The following is a 20,070-nucleotide window of genomic DNA, read 5'->3' as shown; positions in this document are numbered from 1 at the left end:
TTATTGTTACTTTTATCTCGACGCTGATTGGACGTTTCTCGGATGTGTTACTCGATTCATGTCGTACAAATCAAGAGACACGGTACTGCCTCGCGCCGACTTCGTTGCGCGTGTCTTTAAAAACGTTACTAAAGTAAAGTCACGTGACTAAAAGAAAACTAACGTAATAAAACACATTACGTAAAACGCAATATTAGTGTAAACAACAATAAAAGAAGATGCTTTAACAAGAGCATTAATATTGTCGGTATTTAAAGATTGTACATATGAGATTTTCTCTATGAAGTCTCCATGTGGTTTTCCTTTTCTCTCTGCAACATAACCGGAAATCATCGCAGCGGGATGCGAACTTGAACACGGAGAAATTTGCACAGATCGTTGAGGAGTAAGTCTATGTCCTATTGAAATTACAACTGACGGGATATTGCTGGCCGGGACGGGATATCGTTTGCCAACGATAAATTTAATCTCGGCAACTCTTTACGAACGTAGGTTGCGCGTTTCACGCAACGTTATAAACATTATATGCCGCCAAGGGGCAACATATAACATCGAGAAAACGTGAATTAAATACTATCCGGGACTATACGTTTCTCGGGACAGATGCAGACGGATGCGCTGCGATGTACACGCTCGCGATACAGCGTGCAATCAATCCGTGAGATGACCGCGTGTATTTCTTGCGTGTCTTGCGCGGCTAACGACACACCTCTAGCGACGTTTCCGTAGTATCACTTCTTTCTCCGCTCGCACAGGCCGTGCCGCATTTCATCGAGAGCGATGAAATGTCTTTTTTTTCCGCGCCTCATCGCAGCGTGATACTCGTTTATGTTTTAATTGACTTAACGCGCCGCTCCACCCGTGAATAATCATCCACAAATAATTGCCGATCGTGTTGCGAGCCCGTCCAATATCTCAAGAGTTATTCGTTAACTGCCGCGTTTTCCTTTACTCGAAAGATCGAATGAAGATCACGAGAGAGAGAGAGAGAGAGGAAGATACAAATTGCACCCCTTATATGCGCGACCGCGAAACAAGAAGATCGAGATCGTTCCGGCGCAAGATCGTAACGGTACACGCAAAGGGCCTAAATGAATGCAACCAGGTAGAGCCTAAGCGCTCTCATATGACGTAAAGAGACCCCAGTGTTCGCGGAGCAATTAATCACCCGACTCGCAATACGGTTGCGCAACCGTGAGTTTTCGAACGTTAGCTTCGCCGTAACTAAGGACGAAGGGTACCGTTACGCAAGAGACAGTCGCGAAAGGAGAGGGAGGAAAAACGCTCGGAGTCGCTCACAAGCGCGTCTCTTTCTCCTCTCTCTCCCGGTTTGTCGACTAGTTTTTTGTTTCTTTATTTCGCTTTTCTCCTCTTCTTCTCGTCCTATACTTCGTCCGCCCACTCGATGATGGTCACAGAGAACGGTTCGCGTCGTGAAGAGAGTTTCTCGCAGTTACAACTTTCTGCGGTTTTCCGCAGTAAGAAAAAAAAATCTTCGAGATTCCGGAATCATCGTCTGGATACTTTTAACGGCGACTTTGCGGAGTGAAATGTCTTTTTTTTTTTTTTTTGCGCATCGGATTGCGTTCCGTGACGGAACGCCCACGTGTATCGAAACGCGCTGCCGTAAATCGCCGAGATTGTTTTTGCAAAAAATTAAACAGCACGAAATATGCTGTCGACGGAGGTTTCTTTTTATCGTACAAAACGCGAAAACATAAATGACCTAGAAATTAACGTTCCGTATTTACTAAAAAAACTAGGTATAAAAAAAACAGAGATAATGAACCAAATTTTGAGAACGCTTAGAAAATGAGGGATGATTGTCGTCGCTTGTCAAAACCCGACCTCAAAAATATCATTTGTGCGAATCCGAAATAACTCGTGGAACTGACAATTAACGAATCGTTCTGCAACGAGGAATTCCGACGCGCCTGATGTGTCGTCACGCGCAAGTTGTATCGTGACTCACGAAGGTAGCTATTACGTCGCCGTGCTTATTTAATCGCAGACGTGCTCGGTGGTCGAGAGTGCAGAGAGACGTTGATGCGGGAGATCATCAGCCAGGAGAGATCGATACACTTTTCTTTTTTTCCGATCAATTATTTTCACGAGATACGTACATGTATACTGATTAAATTTTCCACACGCGTTAAATCTAGTCCAACTATCAATCTTTTATATGAATAAAAAAAAAAAAAAACATTTCGAGTCTCGCACAAAGATCTTTGTAGTTCATCTCGTCGAGAACGCGAGAAAAGAGAACGCGAAATCGGGGACACGTGTCCTTTCAGTTCTGTTCGGATTTTATTCTTTTTTAACGGTATCAGATAATTCTTACAGCTGCCGCATAGAGTATTTACGGTCGTTTCGTGCATCGGCGCTTTTATGGTCGACGCTTGTTATGGAATTCATGCGTAAACTCGATAACACGCAATGGGAGAATTTAACTATCGGGGAAGAGAGTCCCGGTCGTATATTGGAATTATTATTATGTCAAGCGCAAAATTGAAGGGTTGGAAGCAATAGAGAGAGACTCCCCGAGAGACTCTCACGTTCTTCTGAGAAACGCTATGCTAAAAATGAGGAAGTTGTGGAATTGTGTAACTTCCTATGTTATTTCGCGCAGGTGTATTATATGTTGCTTATCGTATTCATTTGGCATTTGATTATTACCGTCGTGCAGATTCGTACCAAGTATCACTTATACGCAACTAAACGAGCAACTTTAGCACATTATACCCTCATTTGTAACAGAGTTCAGAATGTTTGGAATTTATTCGCAAGAATTTATTCACAGAATTTGCCCTAGCGAAATATACAAAGACTGCGAATAACAAAAATTCGAAAGAGAGAGAGAAAGAGAGAGCAATATTTTCGAAACCCGCAGCGCACACGCAACGGTCTATGTTCTGCAAATTCAATCGTCGTTAAATTATACCCTTCGATGTCGGGGTCCGTCGTTTCTCGTAGCTAATGAAAATAAAAGTTATAAGTAATGAGGGAGAAGATAAAGAGGCCGGAGCGCCCCGAAGGCCGGGACTTACAAGCTGGGAGAAGTGAAGAAAAACAAAGTAAAAATTGTCTAAATCGTCGGGAGACCCTCGGCGAAGAGAAAGAGTTCTGAATATATGGGCCAATAATAAGGCAATAAATCACGGGAGAGAAGTCTACAAGATCATGAGTTTTAAAGATTACAAGTTTTATAGTAACACATAGATAACACGCATGAACATATGACTATAGTTTTTTTTTAATGTTAACAAATACATAAATAAAAAATAACGGTGTTTTTCCGGAGGGAGTCGTTGAAATTGTCATAATTAATATAACGTTAGAGAAGAGAACGAGTTTTTTCTAACAATATTATTCTCAAGAAACTTCAAAGTGTTATCTATATTTTAGTCGAGAAGTTGTCGTTAAAGTAACGTTAAAATTGTCCGCTTTCCACAGTTATGACTTACAGTTACCCTACCTACGTATATATTGTATGGAATCCAGATCACCGATTCTCATCTGGCCCGCCTGCTGCTGCGTTAAATTGCCGATCTCGGTATAAACCTCATCGCGGAAATGACGGTAACGGTCTCGTACGAACGTAAATTGCAAAATGCTCTTGGCGTCAAACGCGCGAACATTTGTGTTTCTTACGTCTCTACGTCGACAACGTAGTGAACAATATTATATTATAACACATATACACGTTATATTATCTTTAAAAATACAAAATACACAAAGAGTATGTAAGAATTTTTCATATTTGAAAAAATCTTGAAATTTTTATTTTTTAATAATATTGCATACGTATTTAAAAAATATTGCGGAAATACGTGTTAAGTTTTTGTGATAAATTCTCGTATTTGCTTGCAATAGTAGCTCGCATAGAATTACAAAGATAAGATGTGAAACTAGTTTAGAGTTGGCTTAAAAAAAAAAAAAAAAATTCAAATCATGCGCGTACTTCTGCTATAAATAGTTATAATATATGTAATGAGAATCTCTCGATCGTTGGTTAATTAATTTAATAAAATCGCTCGCGTCGCATTGCGGAACTTAGTGCCCTCCCTAATGCACATATGTGATTTCAGTCGGCGCTCACGCGTAACATAGGATCACGCATGTTTAGCTCATATCTATCTAGCGTCGGCAATTTTGCGACGGATTATCACGTATCAAGGAGGAAAAGCTGATGTGTGCCTCGCCCATATTATTTATATTTTCACGTTCTATCGCGCAGGAATTCAGACCAGGAAGCTTTCGCGGAACATCTAGGAAGTCGCCTCGAGAGGATCGCCGTTACAGCGGACTCCGCAGCTAAACGGTCATCCGCTCTCGGTGCAAAACGACATGTTTTTCAAGATCGCCAATGTTGAATGCCGCTCGTCCGTCGCTCGTAATCAGTGAATTCGAATATCATCGTTCGATCTTCCCGTTCGCGTATATCGTTTAAGTCTTCCGCGCAACTTACAATTTAATTAATTGCTCACTGATTATCGCTTATGTAAATAAGTCTAATCTACCTTTTTCAATCTAACCTGAATAAGTGAACTCAGATAAATTATCATTCTTTTTTTTCAAGATACCTAATCCTTACGAACAATTGAGAATAACTAGCACAACACAAGCGCGCGCTATGCGCAAGCTATTATTATTTTTATTTTCATGTGTTGCATCAGTGAACACAACCTGTCACTGCGATGACAGCTAATATATATATTTTATAAACTATGTAATACACTTACGAGAGATGTCAAAAATAACGCATGAAAATCAAACTCAAAAAATAAAAGAGAGAAGAATGGAAAAACAACACGTGACTAAAGTTACGTGACAAAGAAAAGAGTAAAAAAGAAAATATTATACATATACATATATTATATATAATATACATACATTATAGATAATATTCTATATCTATATATAATACACATACATACACACATATACACATATATATATAATAATTACGTAATTACGTAACCGAGGTCAGTAACCCCGCCCAGGTCGCGCGGCCGAGGTCAGTGCCCCGCCAAGGCCGCGCGGCCGAGGTCAGTGACCCCGCCAAGGCCGCGCGGTCGAAGTCAGTGACATTACTGTAGTATGTATATAATACAATATAAAGTATAATATTGTAAATATATAATAAATTATATGTATAATATGTGTGTATTATTTAATGTTATATATAATATAAATTACAGTCACGTTATTTTCACGTGTTGTTTTTCTACTCTTTCCTCTCACGTGACTTTAGTTACGTTTTTAATTTTCTCTACATATACGACAAACTGTCTCAAAATCGCTTTTTATTATTTACTCTCTCGATCTCACCGATTCGATTCGACTCGATCAACCAACCAACCAATCGGCAACGCGGAAAAGAGGTAACAATAGATGCGATACATTCGGCTCCAAAACGCGCACTTCGCGGAATACATGGATTGTTTTATATAGATTTTTCAACCCAGATTTTACTAGTGGTATTAATGAAAAAAGAATTGTATATTTTAACTCTAGCTGCACACATTGAAAATCACTTCTATTACAAGTCTACATCCTTCATTAATTAAGAAACAGAGTGCTATGTTTTCCTCTAATTATTTTTTTTACTTTCTTTTATTCTTTTAATATTTATTATTTTCCAAATCCTACGGAGTTCCGTTTCGGTCAGAAATTTAACTTGAGCGCGCGCGTGGAACGATTTTCTTAAAGGGATATAAAGAACAAGGTTGTATCAGAAGCAACCTGTGGAATTGCCATGTGAAGCAGGAAGAACCGTAGCAAATGTATCTCGCGAACGATAATCGGCACAAACCGAACTGCCGAACATGCTTATGAGAATTCACAGTGGATTGAGGAAGCGATAAAACTCGAACGCGCAATTCTCGTGTCTGTTATCGGCGATGATGTGTGGCGATCTGTCATTAACCGGGATATCGCTCGATTTAAAAGCGATAAAATCCGGTATACGCGAATAATCAAAGAGAGCGAAACCGACGCGTACTTTACACATTGCCCATTCGCCGCGACGTGCGAGCAGCAGTTCTCGGCGAATCGTTCGAGTTTCCGCTGTAGATCGTAGATTCCGCAGTCGTTCTTCCGCGGACCTTGTGTTATCTTCCGCGAGTTTCGACATCTCGCGATCTCGCGCGTCGCGTTAAATTGGCGTCCCGCTGCGAAGATATCATTCGGGATAAGAATATATACTCGCGTGCGCGCGCTAAGAGTTCCGGAGGAGACGCTACTCTTGATCCTTTGCTTTATAACCGGTAGAATAACAAGACTCGCGGACGTTACCACTAAAATCGTGACTAGCGGTTTTTGCTTCTTCGACGGAAGACTAAAATGGGCGCCGTCGCTGCCACGCCATATCGATGATGCTGCTAATTGGAGTGGATTGAGTCGAGCGGTTTTTATCCCGGGGAGCTATTACCCTTTCAGGAAACGTTCCCGAGACCGTTCTCGTTGCTTTTAAAAATCCAGTCAATTCGATTGAATTACTCGCGAAATGCTTTTTGCACGCCACGACACTCTTGATGAATAGGTACCAGCTCCAATGTCGAAAGTTTTTGTCAGTGAGATGTGCGAGCGAAGCTTTTAATTGAACTTGACGGCTGAATGCTACCGCAACGGAAGCGTCACGTCGTGTGGCACGACCTCCAACATTCATTTGTCAGCTGTCTATTATTAACGCGCCTGGCGCGCTGCTCTCGCGGAATTATAATACTAATTCTCTCGCCGAGACGAACGCTGATATTTTGCAATAGCGACTTTAACGGTGCGCGTTTTCTTATGAGGAAGCTCAACATCTAGGAGATTAAATTTTGATACGTGTCCAAGCGCAATCGAGAGATTAAGAGCAAGCGGTTTTGTAATTGCATACGTTTCAATTAAGAAAGAGCGTTAGACGCGCGATATTTTGTTACAAACTTTATAAATTTCAGAGATTTGCAATATTCTTCATCAACGTAAGTGCACGTAGACGTAAATTCGATTTGGCGTTCATCGATCTTCGAACGCGAAATTCCGACAAAAAAAAAGGGACCAAACGGGAACAACAACGCGCGATTGCGGTGCCTTCGATTTGCTGGGAAGTAAAGCGCGAACGGTTGGGACCTCCCAACGGTTGGGCTCACGCTGGAGAGTGTAACGGTCTTCGAATGCAACGGCGAGAATCGAAGACGAGCGGTTACCGTTGCGCGGTCCACAAACTCGGGCCCCCGATATCTCCATGCGCCACGCCGCCCCGGCGCGGCGCGGAAAGCCGGTGTGTGCCGTTTCGTGTTTGCTTTCCATTGCTCGTTCCTTTGTCCGTCCGCCTTCGTTACTACTAACGTCGTGACCGCGCACGAGAGCGCCTAATGATCTGAATATGGTTCATGCGGCGCGCCGCTCATCATCATCGTATGGAATACGGTGAAGTACATCATTCGTCTGAATAACAGAGGCACGTCAGAGAGGTCACATAACAGAATTTCTATCAAAGACACCGTCCACAATTCGAGATTGTGCATACAACAACACACTTGTGTTAATTGGGTTAGAGAGTTGAACGGTAACCGTGAAAGCACGAAAAAAAAAAAAAAATATTGCTTTTCTCTCTATCTTGGCGGTTTCGCAAAATAAAAGATCTCGAGTGCGCACTCTGCCGCATGCAGTAATTCGTCCTACTGGTTGATGATCATTTCACGAGCTGTACAAACGCAACACACGCACTTGACACATTTGTCGTGCGTTTACGCGGCTCGGCATATCCTGCTCCGGATGCTGCTTCGTTACGTATGTGTGTCAAACCGCGAATGTGTCTGGATTACGTACGTATGGCTTCATCGGGAAGAGAGATGAGATAGGAAACCGATTTGTGACGACAAGACCGTCTTCAAGTGCGCGAATCAAGTCAATTCGGATATATATATATATATACATATATATATATGTATATACATATGTTCCCTCTTTCTCGGCTATAAAGATACCGTTGGCTGTGCCAGAAATTCCGGGAAAACGATATTTCTCAGCCTCCACAGATGCAACGTATTATCTCGCGTGGCATCGCCTGTACACTCGATAGCGCTACTTAGCGCAGAGAGAGAGATCTTAAAGCCGTTAACTCGCACGACGTTGAAAATGAATGATCGCGCGAAGTAGCATCCGCTTGTTAAGCTGAAAATGCAGTTACAAGTTTTGTCTTTGTCGGAATACGCTGCTCCGTCGAGTCTCAAAAGCGAAGAGACCGAAATTACCGTTCAGCTGGACTGATATGTAATCAATGCGTTATTGCCCTGTTATTTGCGACGATATCTCGATTCAACGATTCTCTTCTCTTGCGATATCTGATTACACGATCGAATCCTATATAAATACCGATTAACACGGCTAACCCTCTACATAAACCAACGATCAATATCAATGCGGATATTAGAAAGAGTGCTTATCATCACGTAACCGATGCCCGACGCAAATCACGTAGTGTTCTCAACTGAGAACCGCCTGTCGGACTCGATTTACGAAATCAAACAGCGTTAAATTATTTGGTATCTTCTTAGATGTCTGCGCAGAACAGAGATCTAGAGAGATAACATCTCGCGCGCTCTATTTGCGAAAGGTTTCACCGGTTGTCTCTTGGGATGAGACGTTTCCGCAAGATTGCTCGAATACCAGTGGTCAGGGTGGCACTCAGGAAGACGGACCGACGTTTGCGGTCGATTCGAATAGGAATAAGGTTTCAACGAGCGCTCGCGGCGAGCGGAATCGTCTTTGTCACCGTCCAACTCGACCGTAATTTATTCGCACAATCCAGCTGCTCGCCTTCATCTTCCGCATTCATTTCCTCTCTCTCTCTCTCTATCTCTCTGACAATGAAACAAGAAGAATAGCAACTATCACTTTGTTAGACGTCTCGAGATCTATCATTAAGCGAAATTTCTGTCGCAAGTCGCGGTGGGTAAAACACAAATCCTCCAAAGGGAGGATGACTAGTTTTCATCGCTCGCTCGCGCGAACGACTCGCACGTCGCGCGAGCGATTCGAGATGTGGAAAAAGATTCTGCGGTTGTGGACACCGCTAGCACGCAGCCGTGTAAATGTGTGGGCAGTCATTCGGTTGGAAACGTGGTATTCCTCGAGGAGATTGTCGTCTAAGCAGGTCAAAGACATTGAATATAAATAATGTCGATAACCCCCGCGTGCGTGTAATAATATTCTCAGACAAGTCATACCACTTTTTTTTTTTCACCGATATCGATCCGTATCAGTTACGTATCTTCATCTTTCATCACGTACACATACAATACATCGCTTTATACAAGTTGGTTTTGTACAATGTCACATTTTCACGTGTTTACGGATCGATTGCCTCGCATAAATCATGTGAACATCGGAAGTTGTATCGCGCGTTATCTTAAACTATATCAAGACTCTCGACGAGCGAGCGCTGGATTTATAGCTTCTGTCACGCTTGTCACACTGGCGGTTTAATAACATTCTTCTATACGTGCTCTCTCCATTTATTTTCTCGTCGCGAGACCACATATGCGCGCGATGCTCGTTTTTGATTCGGATTGCATGTTTTTTTCTTTTCTTTTCTTTTACTTACTTATTTTTTTATTTTTTTTTTTTTTTTTTACGAACCTCTAAAGGTCACTCAACCCAAACAACCCATTTAGCGGAACCAGAGAAATATACCACTCGCTCTATGTCGTGTACGTTTGTCGCGCTTCTCGTGTGTCTGTGTTGATCATATATCTCCGCCGCCGTCGATGACCCCCTTTCACGCCGCGTGTCCATGCCGCCGTATATACCGTTAATCGATCAATTTGCAAAGCGCACGTTTCGATCGCGCCGTGTAGCCGGACACGTTTGCTGGTTTTCCCAGATTGAACCCGACCTGATCCCGCGCGCGGCGTGCAGGAACCGTTGATTATTATGTGTCCGGAGTAAGGTTTCGATATTGATGACCCACTGGCACGGTTTATTATATCCGTCGCGGAATGAAGAAGCGATTAGTTCCTTCAACGAGTCATCCAAGTGACGTTTCCACCGTCTGTGCGACGCGCAGACCATGTGCATCATCCTTCGTGTGTATGAGCGCACGGCGTGCGTTTTGCACACGCACACACGCACGCACACACACACATACTGAAGGAGCAACCGGAGATACGGGCAATGGTCACAAAAGAGTTTAAAAATACGCGTATTTCGTTCGGGAACAGCGATACCTGTACGAGTGCGAAATAAATTAACGTTAGCAGGTAGAAACGTTTTTTGCGAATTGCAAAAAATCAATATTTAACCGACGTTCTTTTTCCATGTGTTATCCGTTTCCTTTTTCCGACATTTAACGCCAGCGCGTTGATTGCGCATGTATATACAACGGGGCGGAACAGCGCGTTATTTTTAAACGAGCGGCGGCAATTAGCATTTAAGCGAAAAGCGCATCAGCGAGGAAACACCCAAGATAAAACGAAATCGTTATGGTTCCGTGTGTTAACGAGATACGCGTGCGTTGCGTTTACGTTTGTATAAGCGTGTTGTAGGTACTGGCTTCGCCAGGAAGTGACTCGGAAACGTGCGGAGCGTTTTAGCACTGCACCGGTCGGTCGTCTCCGTCGTCTCTCCGTTCGTTCGCCCTTCACGCGCTCGCACACACCTTGCGCGCGATCGCGCGTGCGAGAGCCTTGACCCGACGCATCGCGGAATACTTAGATCACGCTCACGTGATCCGCGGGCGTCGCGGATTACATGCCGTGTATTGTTGGGAAGCGCATGTGGGAATTCACTTACGAATTCTCATTTGTAAGCGCGACGACGGCCGTTATGTGACTCTTCGGAAAGCGCGCGAGACCCCGCGCGATGATACATCGCGCGGAGACGGTTGACATATCCGCCTCTCGGGAACGATTGCGAGAATGACCGTGGTCGTTTAAAGCCGATTAGGATTAACGGCACAAGATTAACAATTCCGAGTTTGAATTTTTATCGTGACGATGTGGTGTAACGTTACGCAGGTAGCGGAAGATGTTTCACACACGTTGCGAAATTGCAAATTATTACGAAGACATAAATTGTTTGTGTTGAAAAGTTTCAGTGTGGAGAAATTTCAATTTCTTGTGCCGATGAAAATCAGATCGAAAAAGGTTGCGTGTCATGCGCGTATCATTACGCACACATTGAATCAAATTATCAATTCATATATACTTCCTCGTCGCGTAATTATTTATCGGAGAACCCGCGGCGCGTGTGATTAGTCCTCCTCTTGCGTATTTTATTATTCCCGATACGTTTTGCGTGCCTTTGCGGAGAGTTAATTTCAAGCTACGTTGCTGTCTATGTGATACTTCCTGCCAAGCCAGATAGACGAGCACTTGCATAGAAACGAGTAGTCAATCGAGATACAACCTGTTCGAATGTCGCGTATCTTATAGACACTTTATTCTACGGTTATTGATTTTCATTGGTCTACCACCTTCGAAGAGAGAAGGAGAGAGAGAGAGAGAGAGAGAGAGAGAGAGAGAGAAACAGACTTGCATACTGACAAGAACACACGGAAGAAGACGATCCCTTCGTGAGTTTTAGAAAAACAAAAAATTCATCGCATTCAATTAAAACAATCGCGCCGTAAATAAAAAAAAACAAAAGGAACGCAAATGTGTAATTCCTCTAACGAGACAGTAAATCTCTTCTTCAAGATACCTATACAACGACAAGTAAAACGGCGATTTCCTTTCGCCAATGGGCGATGTCGTCCTTTTAAGTGAGATTGAAATCGTCGAGATCACGCCATCGTTGGAAACACAACTCAACTTTTTCCCGGCTGGTGAAGGAAGATCATGAGAGTTCGCGCATGCGGTTATATGTACCTGCGCGCGCGCGCGCGTCGAATCGGCCTGCGAGAGCACAGAGAGTGGATTGGAGATGGAACGAGCGCGCGAACTAAACGGAGTCTTGGTCAGGGCCGTTGGCAGCCACGGGGTCAACGGCCAGGAGGCGCCTGCGAGATCTTCCATCGGCCGAACGCGAGATAGTAGGGCAGGTCGTGCCGCAACGACATCGGAGGAAAAGGAAAACCAAAGCGGAGCGGAACGACGACAGGACGACACTCGTGCTCGAAATACGCGCTGCGCGAAAAATAGTTTACGCGCTTGTTAAGTTTCTCGTGGAAGTCATTCAATCGGCAAACTCGGCACAGTGTTTTCTCTCCGAGACGAGACAAGCGTGCGATTTATATGTAAAATTTAATCACGATGTCTACACCGTGATTTTCGAAATTAATTCCGCGCAGCTGCATCATTAATGAGGCGCGTTTCTGAACATCTGCGTATCCCGATACAAAAGAGACTTTCGGATTATTATTATCTCATATATTTTCTCAAAGACTCGTTGACTATTAGCGCAAACGTTATTTCATTACGCGGTGTTTTTTTTTGTGTGTGTGTTTAACAGCTGATATATAAATAAATTTGCCATTAACGATCGCTTTCGAGTTTTAAACTCGAGAATAAATGTTTTCTCCTACATGATCGATATCATCAGTAAAAACCATAGCTTATAGCTTCGCTAGGTAAACGATACCGGATAGTCGTAAAGTTAAAACGTATGAGCGCCATTAAGGTATAAAAAATGCTGCATTACATGCATAGATTAAAGATTATCTCTGATCCTCTAACTCTCTCTTGTGCCTCTCTCAACACCATCTCTCCTAGTAACGCAGTAAAAACTGATTCTCATCGGTGAGAATAGTTGCGCCCGATCAGAGTGACGTCAATGCGTTGATGGCGAAGAGAAGCGAGCTGGTCACGCAGTGGTGAATTGCACTGAAGATGAAGTACAACGCGCGAGCGCAGACCCTCCCTTTCCTCGTTTAAATTGTCTATTGTCGTAATCTATGTACGCTAATGGGACTTTGATACCGGGTTCTTCACAGCGTAGACGAGCAGTTCCGAGAAATCAGGATACCGTGTCAATGATCGAGCAAAGGGATGCACATCACTCAAGCACAAAGGACGCTCGACGAGAATTGCGTGAAATTATTTGGGATGGTCAAATGAAACTGAACTCTGTTCGCCGATAACACGTGAAAAAACTTGAATATTATAGTAACAAATATCGATTTGTGTATAAAAAATACATTGTGTATATAATATAAAAATACAAATTGATAAATATATAACTAGAACTAAAACTTATTTATAAAATAAAAATAAAAAAATATATATTTTTTTTTTATTAATTTTTTCTTTTTTAACGAGTACTTTTCATATCGAGCAGTGTTGAATTTTACGGTTGGGGAATCACTAGACTCTAAATTATATAAGAAAAACGTGCTTTGTGAGAAGACTCATTAGTAGACCGGTAATTATCATCCTAATAACAGTTCTAAATCAGTAATTTATCTAGAGTTTGGCGATAACCTGCCCCGCAAGATGTGAGAAGTAAACGTAGTGAGAAATCAAAATTACTACGCGTAACACGAATTGCTGGAAAAAATGTCTAGCTATTTTCATCTTTTTTAAAGATTAATCAAGATTGTGCAACTTGCAATGGACGTCTCACATTTGCATAATTAAAACGCGCGCTTTGTAATGTAGTTGCGCGCGTATAAACTTGCATAATAAAGAAGTTGCAAATTATAATTATATATCTATAATAAGTTCATCGTTCTCTATAGATTGACCATAATGTGACAGTAATTTTAAAATTTGCCTAATAAAATTATTGCCTGTGTGTTTTGTTGCATTGTTCACATATTTTACAAAGCTGTTAGTGATTTTATAATAAATTAAAAAGATAAATGCATAATGAATCATATGAAGATTAACAATAAAAATGTTTACGATTTTTCTTTCACAAAAAAATTTTATTTATTGCGCAAATGTGACTTTTGCACAAATTATCGAAAACGTAAAGAATATTAAAATAGAAGTTCTCTATTCAAATCTGTTAAAAAATTCTAAATTTATCATCGACACGTTCATATACATCTACTAGTTTAACCTTTCAAATCTATTAGACAAATAATAGAAAAAGCTTTGTTATATATTAGGTTCTAGAAGCAAATGATCCATAAATTTCGCGGAAGAGTCTCTTTTACACCGCGGAAAACATCGAGAGATTGCTACGCTCGTCTGGCATTGAACTCTCCGGATCGAGAACTACTTCGGCGTCGAAGTACGTCTAGCAATAATTTCTCAGCAATTGCTCAACAGATTATAACGAGAAACTCGATTAGTTTTTAGTTTATTATTGTAATTCCAAATATTTATTATTGTTTACACTATTTACTTTTATATTTTTTATCGATCATACAAGAATATCAGAACGTTTATTTTGTACGCATAAAGTTTTTAATAAAAATTTTATGATTTTCGATTCTTATATATTTTAATGCAAAAATCCGCAGTATATCACAGACACCGAATGCAGACGAATATCTAATTTTAGGTATTCCTGACTCATAAGGGAGGTCGATGGACTGACGACGTGTACGAAAGGTACCAGCATATGAGCATTCGGTACACGTAGGTCGAATACGTGAAATTGGACGCTTATCTCGAAACCTTCGCAATTTCCATTGTAGAGAGAACTTCATAGGCGTGCGAACTTTTTACACGCGAACAAGGGTTGTGTGCAGTACCCACCAACTTTCTCGCAGATTGACGGGATGATTCTAAAAATCATTGACAGATGTTGAATAAATTAATGAGTAAAGCTCAGCACAGAAATTGCTGCATCAAAGTCCCTGTTATGAGCGTCCATTTTCTCGCGTTCAGCTAAGAATAATCTCTTCGACCTTGACAGGGCTATTCCGTTCGCGGTATCGAGTTCTCCTTCTCTCTTTCTCTCTCTCTCTCTCTCTCTTTTGCATTCGTTACGCGAATGCAAGGTTAATCCATGAACGCGAAGCAAATCAACGTCATGAACGAGACCGTAGATCGAGCAGCGCGTATGCGTCACACACCGCTTAAGAGAAATGAGTTTCGTTTTCGCGCCCTCAACTGCCAGCCTGCCGCGCACTCGTCTTGCATTTTAAAGAAACCGTGCCTTCGCGGCCACGTAACAATAACGGCTTTGAAACCATCGTGGCTACGATGTATACATCCACGTTTTTTGAAATAAAAAACAATCTGCATACACGGTATTTTCTTTGTTTCGACATATAAAAATATTTGACACATAAAAATTGAAAAACATGACGTATCGTGTTAAATCATAAAAAGAATTCAAACTTGATGTCCGTTACAGATGTAGTGAATCCCGAAGAGATAGAATATACACACATGTGTCGAGAGGAAGAGAGTTCAAGTTTAATCACTTCATCCTTGAGAGATCTTTTCTCTTGAGATATAGCTTGTGTATTTTGCAACATCCGCGTGCTATTACCGCGTGCAAGTTGCTCAACAGTTACGGCCCTGACTTTGAACCGAGCTCTCACCGTGGGAATGGCGGCCGCAAGAAATACTGTGATTCGCGAGACAAATTTTATTTTACCCGGGCGCAATAGACATTCGTCTCCTCACAACAAGGACAAATTTATTTTGAAATTATTAACAGACGTTTGTGACGTCCGTTTGTGAGAAAACGCAAATTGCAATTGTTATTTTTTATCGTCTTTTCAGAGAGCACTGATGAAAATTAGCCTCACTACTGTTATATCGATACTTTGTACTGCGCGATATAAGGTCTCGATCGACTAAACGAGCATTCACCTGTGTGAAGGCACTTTGCCGAGGAGGACCTTCGCCGTGAACTTCTGCACGTTTCTCTCCACGTGCTAACACTTCTCGATGTATTTCCACGACTCGATCCGGAATCGTTAAGTAAAGATCTCCCGGTTTCGCGGGTTTCTCACCTAACGAGCCCGTCCGGTCATCGATTCTTTTTATCACGCCGAGGTGCCTCCTCGGCCGTGCGCCTTTCGCGCGTCAACGAACGAGACACTTTCCGCACAGGAATTGTAACACCAAAATTACCACGTACCTTTTGACTATTCACTGATTTCCGAGTCCTAAGTTTTTAGTCCTGGTCTCTAACTCACTTGACAGTTCCAATCACTGGTGTGTGCGTAGCTTCTTTCAAAACTTAGTCAAAACTTAAAAAAAAAAAAAAAAAAAAACCGGTTTCGTTTTATCGAACGAGGCGGAGATATTAGACGTATCGATGAGGACTTTCTCCGCTAAGATAAATTTCGACACCGGGCCGATCACACGCGACTCGAACACTCAACTCGTCCGTGCCCCTCTGATGTAAGAAAAAAATACGTTCCTGTTAGCTGGACTGTCGGCACGGCTCTGTCTTCGAGGTAGCGCATCCGCCTGACTTTATAAACCGAGTAGGTCGAGTGGTGGTCGTGGCTGCTTGCCGTTCATAACTAGAGAACGATTGGAGAACGCCGTTTAAAGACGATCGCAGATTGGCCGGTAGGATTAGCGGTACCGCTGCTCCATCCTGGGGAATCGAGTGCCTCTATAGATTCGTGATGTTTCCGCGCGTCTTTCTCTCTTTTCTCTCTCTCTTTCTTTCTCTCTCTCTCTCTTTCTCTCTATCTATCTTTCTTCTTACGACCTGGCTAGTTACTCGGCGTAATTAGGGAATAGTGACATTTTACCGTTCTTTCCCTCTCTTTCTGTCGTGTTTTGAGTAGGTTCTTCTCGATCGCGTTATCGACGTGTGTGAGCGCTACGGCCGATAGAAAGAAATCCAACAGCCCGGTTGACAGCTGGATAAACTAAAAAGTTACGCGCGAGATTGCTCAGAAATTAAAAAAAACTCGACTCTTAGTTTTTATCAGATTCATGCAGAGTATACATATTTGTCTTTTCAAAAATATTTTCAAAAACTACAAATACTGTACACAATAAAGAAAAAGATTAGGCACTGCGTAAAAAATTGAAGATGATTATATATTTTGTTTATATTTGGTTTTTTACTTCGCTTTCAAGTAAAATGATAAACGTGTTTGCTTTGTTGTTTTAATTAAAGTTGGAGCAGCCCGCAGTTGTAAAATTCTTGACGTAACGATCACTGGACACGCGACGAGATCAAACTTTTTTTTTTGGGAACAAAAAAACACAAACGTAACGTGAAAACCGAACATCAATATGCCATTTGGTGTTAGCGCATGTAATTATATTAATAATAATATTCAACCTTAGTGTAATGAGACGACTGCGCGAGCTAGCTATTATATCGCGCATTATTCCTCATTACAAAATACAGAAACGTGCAGAAAATACACTTCTCCGCGAAAAACGATCCGCATTAAAAATAAACCGAACGCTAAATAAACGTAAATACGCTCGACAATTCATCGTTGATGTCGGAAACGTGTAATTTGCGTGCGAGTTAAAGCGGCAGCCCGCGCGCGGTTGAACGATAGAACCGATTTAGCGGACAAACTTTTCCGCAAGACGTCGCGAAAGAAGCAAACGGCAGTCGTAACTTCGGCATCTTCGCGGCACCGTAAACTTAATGGGGCTCGCAGATCGTTGGTCCGTGAAACTTATCCACAGACTCGCGCGAGAGAGTCGATAGAATCGCGATGGAATGCCAACGATCGAAATATTCATCCTTTTTTTCTCTCGAGTCATGAAAGAGAGAGAGAGAGAGAGATTGTTACGTTATTTTTGCTAGTTTAGAAACTTAGAATTATAAAATGCAGCGGTTAGTTTCGAAAAATTTATACATGACTTATAAAAAAATAATTTTCAAATTTGTTCTCTTCGGACTTTAGACAAAACTATTGTTTTATAATTTTCATGTGTTCGCAGATACAAGGTTATAATTTTAAACAGTCGACTACTTACAAAAGACGCTATTTGTTTCGAGAAAAAGATCACGGTGTTCAAAATTAGCTTGTTCTTCGTTACGAGGTGTCTCGCATATGGCGATTAATGGCAGGTAGATTTGAATTTACGAGTCGATGCTGCCGCAGAATATATCTGTTTCACCAGAACGTGCATTCTCCCTCCAGTCGTTAGAGCGTTTAAGACAAAGGATCAACTTTTGCGAATAAAAAAAAGAAAAAGCACCGTGCGTTACCATTAAAACAAACTTGCTGCTGAAATACGATTATCCTCATACTCAAAATAACTGTAAAGACTGGTCACTAACCGAGAAATAGTGTTTTGCCAGTTAATACAGATGTAAAATTATACCACGTGTTTCTACTGAATGTTACGATTAAGATTAAACTCAGGAGAAATGTAATTAAATGAAAACCCGAGAACGCGCTCGCTTGGCTTCCGCAATGAAATTAAAAGTATGTACGTGAAGATGCAAGTTTAAGCTTCTGTGCAACAAAATCGGAAAAATGGTTTCGTTTTCATGATTATACCACACGTGTGTATATCGCACGTTGGTTATTTAAAATATATGACGTTGACTTTAATTCGATAAGCAATTAAGTTACAAAGCTCGATCAAGTTAAATACACGGTCTTTGCACGTGAGCGGTGTGTGCTTTGGGGACGTTGTTTAAAAACTGCCGGAGCAATAAGAGATCTCGTACGTGTGAGTGTGTGAACAATGTTGCAAACTCGTTACCCCGTTGCCTAGAGTTGGTTTTTCTTTTTCTAAGAAAGACTCGAGGAGCAAATTGAAGATTCTTGCCTTAATGCCAGTCGTTACATACACGCGAACATCGTTACCGACTCGCACGGGAATTGTCAAAGGAGGAAAACCTCCGAGGGAAACGCTCCACGAGTTCATCTGCGGTTTCCACGAGAGGTTTTCACATTCACCGAGATGCCATTCTAATTGCATTAGTAGGACACAAGGCTAATAATACGAATTTGTAAAACTAAGAAATTGCGTTGCTTTGCAATTATAAAGCGGATGAAAAAAAAAAAAACACTTCACTTTTATTTCCTGCGATGGTGACGGCGAGAGATGAATCCACTTGATCACGGAAGAAACGTCTTCCACGTGAACAGACCCATGTGAGGTTGACCAGTCAGAGAAGAAGAAAAACAAACACGCAAACTTTTGCGAAAAAGAAGTGAATGGCGCTTTCGTCGAAGAAACAAATTGGGTTACGGCGATGATGAAGAGTGTGAGCCGCAGTCGTGATTTAGCCGAAGGTTACCAAGGTCAGCCAACCTTGAATAGCTACCGTCGTCGTTGATTATTCAACGGGTCTCTGTTCCGCGCTCTATCATTGGCCTTTTTTTTTGTTTTTTCCTTTCTTTCTTGGTTTAGACGTTCTCCCTTTTATTTCACCGCGACTCTCTTCTTTCTCCTTTTCGTCCGTTTATATCTTTTATAATAGCGAACGCTGCGCTGCGCTCCGTAACCATTAGAGGAAGGATTCCTTTACGGCTGATTTCTTCCCGGTAGTGATTTTCGTATTACGTTCCTTTTTCTCTTTTTCTTCGAATATTTCCGTAACATGGTTCTCTTTGACAAGTATTGCGACAATTCAACAAAAATCGAAACACACTTTCAATCAAAGTGCGGAGAGATGTTATTAAACCAAGCAATTTGTACATCTGTGATTAGAGATTTTATCGGTAAATAATATTGAAAATGCAAATACCAATCGTAAATGCAATAATCGTTGTTGCAAGAGCAAAAAGTTAATTGGAGATATCTCCAATACGGAAATCGAAAGTTGAACAAAACTCAAAGATTTTCCTTGGAAAACATAAATCAACGTCCCGACAGGATACAGCTAAACGAATGCGCATTCTACGACAAGTTACACGGTCGCCGCCAGCGTGAGCATCGACCATGAAGCGAACCGTAGTACGCGGACAACCGAAATCAGCGACGATGTGGTCAGCTTAAGTGCCTAACTGTAGCGTTTTATGCTCTGTGATTTAACTCGCGTATTAGTATGTGCCGGTGTCCATGTAGTACTACGTAAATGGGCGTTCCTATATATAATAAATCAAAAACCGAGGTGCCTAACTGTAGAGTTTTACGGTTTGCTAGCTTTGCTCTAAAATGGATACGCTCGTTTGTACACGAACGGTTTATTCCACGGATGTGTTTCCATCGTGTGTGTGTGTGTATGAGTGGGTAAATGAAAGTAAGAATAATAAAGAAATTAATTAATCAATATTAAAATTAATTA

At 41.6% G+C, this 20,070-nt stretch overlaps 1 protein-coding gene across 3 annotated transcripts in view; it reads right to left on the bottom strand.

Annotated features, from left to right (window-relative positions):
• The window catches only part of LOC109851910, a 37,161-nt gene extending 20,861 nt beyond the window's left edge, over positions 1-16,300 (bottom strand). For all 3 annotated transcript variants that reach the window (XM_020422497.1, XM_020422498.1, XM_020422499.1), the window contains exon 1: positions 15,976-16,300. The gene's annotated coding sequence lies outside the window, so the exon portion shown is untranslated. The remainder of the gene's footprint in view (positions 1-15,975) is intronic.
• Positions 16,301-20,070: the final 3,770 nt, after the last annotated feature.

Source organism: Pseudomyrmex gracilis, unplaced genomic scaffold, assembly GCF_002006095.1.
Source record: "Pseudomyrmex gracilis isolate BER0280 unplaced genomic scaffold, ASM200609v1 scaffold_22, whole genome shotgun sequence".
Lineage (NCBI taxonomy): Eukaryota > Metazoa > Arthropoda > Insecta > Hymenoptera > Formicidae > Pseudomyrmex > Pseudomyrmex gracilis.
This window is presented reverse-complemented; position numbering and strand designations above follow the sequence as displayed.